This window comes from Penaeus vannamei, chromosome 24, assembly GCF_042767895.1.
Source record: "Penaeus vannamei isolate JL-2024 chromosome 24, ASM4276789v1, whole genome shotgun sequence".
In the NCBI taxonomy this organism is placed as follows: domain Eukaryota; kingdom Metazoa; phylum Arthropoda; class Malacostraca; order Decapoda; family Penaeidae; genus Penaeus; species Penaeus vannamei.
The window spans coordinates 13035353-13037852 of record NC_091572.1 but is presented as its reverse complement, the minus strand read 5'-3'; positions in this window follow the sequence as shown (position 1 = coordinate 13037852).

Sequence of the window (2500 nt, the reverse complement as noted above, 5' to 3'; positions counted from 1 at the left end):
AACCTTAAATATAACTACAGGAATATTTGCAAATTCAAATACAACTACAAGGATATTTGCAACCTCAAATGCAACTACGGGGATATGTGCAACCTCAAATACAACTACAAGGATATTTGCAACCTTAAATACAACTACAAGGATATTTGCAACCTCAAATGCAACTACAGGGATATGTGCAACCTCAAATACAACTACAAGGATATTTGCAACCTTAAATACAACTACAAGGATATTTGCAACCTCAAATACAACTACAGGGATATGTGCAACCTCAAATACAACTACAAGGATATTTGCAACCTTAAATACAACTACAAGGATATTTGCAACCTCAAATACAACTACAGGGATATTTGCAACCTCAAATACAACTAAAGGGATATTTGCAACCTCAGATACAACTACAGGGATATTTGCAACCTCAGATACAACTACAGGGATATTTGCAACCTCAGATACAGCTACATTGCATCACGGTGACTATTTTTTGTAGATTTTGATACAATGTTCCGTGGCGTGTTGTTTGTGACCTCCTTCTGGTGGATCTCGCGTAGTATCATCAGTCTCCTTAAAATCACGGATTTCAGTATGAACGAGGTCAAGCGGCGTATTACATCTCCGAGGTGGAATCTGAGATATGAGACTAGATGTAACTGATGAATGTCGACTTTTTTATCACGACATAATGGATCCATGAAGAATAACCGGTAGGCAAATATGAAGAGAAAAAAGCCTACAGACTACATTCGGAAAAAAAATCACGAATTAGCCATAAGAACCGGTTATCTTGCTTCATAAACCTTCACTTTAGTTTTCCTTGAACGTCTGAAGGGAGAAGGCGTCAGCACCGACAGAGGCTTCTGAAATGTAGGATAGGAGGTTGCCCTTTGCCGGTGAAAAGAGTCGAAAGAATGCTTAGATTCCACGTACACACATGCAGTTTCAAAGATTGATTTACACATCATATAATGTGGTATTCTCTAAAACAGCTAAAAGATGCACATATAGTTTTAATTTTGTGGTATCAATATTAGACAAGAATATACAATATTGTACGACATGGGAGGCGAGCCCACGCCAACCGTGACTTTCTTAATGATTTTTCATCCTTCTCATTTAGACACATTATCAGTTTTTCATGTGTCTCATCCACCTCTTGCTTGACATCTAATATTTCTCGTAAGTAGTCCTATATTTTTTTCTCTCGTTACTGCTCTTCCTCCTTACCTTTTTATTCATATTTTAGTTCAATATAACTATCTCTAGACCTTGGTAATAGGCATTAATAATTCTAATAACAATGTAAGTCCAGGTGTTGTGACCTATTTTTACTCCTATGGAAAAGAACAATTCTTCCAGGCTAAAAGGAATACAGGCTTTTCTTTTTTTTCTGTCGCTTTGAAATGTCGGAAACAAACCACTACTTAAATATTAGCGCTGTGTTTGGAAATCTGTATCAATAAATCTCTCTTTGTTTCTTACATTTAGCATCACTATTTACCCTTACACAACACACCTTACCATTAGGTCTCCAGTGACGTCACGGATACATAGCGATCCATTATGGAAAAGAACGAGTGCTTAGTGAACTATCCTCACAGTCTCTGATTCTTGAGGGTAGCCTTCTATCAATTCTACCTTAGGTAAGGAAATTAGTAAGCAACCAACTCTATTACGCTTTTATCAATAATTTTAGTACTCACCTGGGCTTAGCAAGAAACTAACTCGTAGTTCAGTCGTCAACTAAGCTGAGCGAGGATTAATGAATATGAGCCCAGGTGAAGAATCAGACACACGAGCGCATCTCATTATGAGCGAGAGAGGCCGGGGAGTTTAGTGAAGAAGAGGCGGGAAGTGGGAGGGAAGGAGGGACTTTATTGAAGATTTAGAGGGAAAGGGGAAAGGAAAGACAAAAGGGGCGGGAAAGGAAAAGAAAGCAGACGAAAGCCAGAGAGGAAGGTGAGAGAGGGAGACAGAAATAACTTCCATTTTTCGTGGCATTTTCATGGCTCTCGCTAGTTAAGATTATATGAAGAAATGGAAAGTCTACGTTATACAACGCAACATACAGAAGTATTGATGAATTTTAAATATCAACACTAAGTAAAATCCACATTTCGCATATATAAAGCGTACATCAACTGCTGGTTACCTCAGTTGAACTAAAGGCTCTGCAATCAGTCATATTTGCTTATATATTTATTCTTAACTGGTTTGAAGGCAGGATTGCACAGAGTTACAGTTGGATCATGATTAAACTTTGGTAATCTTGGTAGATTGCGGGAAGAATAAGAGAAGAATTATGGTAGAAAGTGGGGTAGAACGATGGTTCCCAGACATTAATCTGATACTGTCATGGGCAGTACTCAGGGGTACCGTGAATATAGTACACGATTTTCACTAATGTAGGCGACACTGCAGTTGCAAATTTATGCAATAAAATTCCATGAAAGGGTCGAATTATGAATATACTTAAATCTTTCCCTAAATGCAAAGG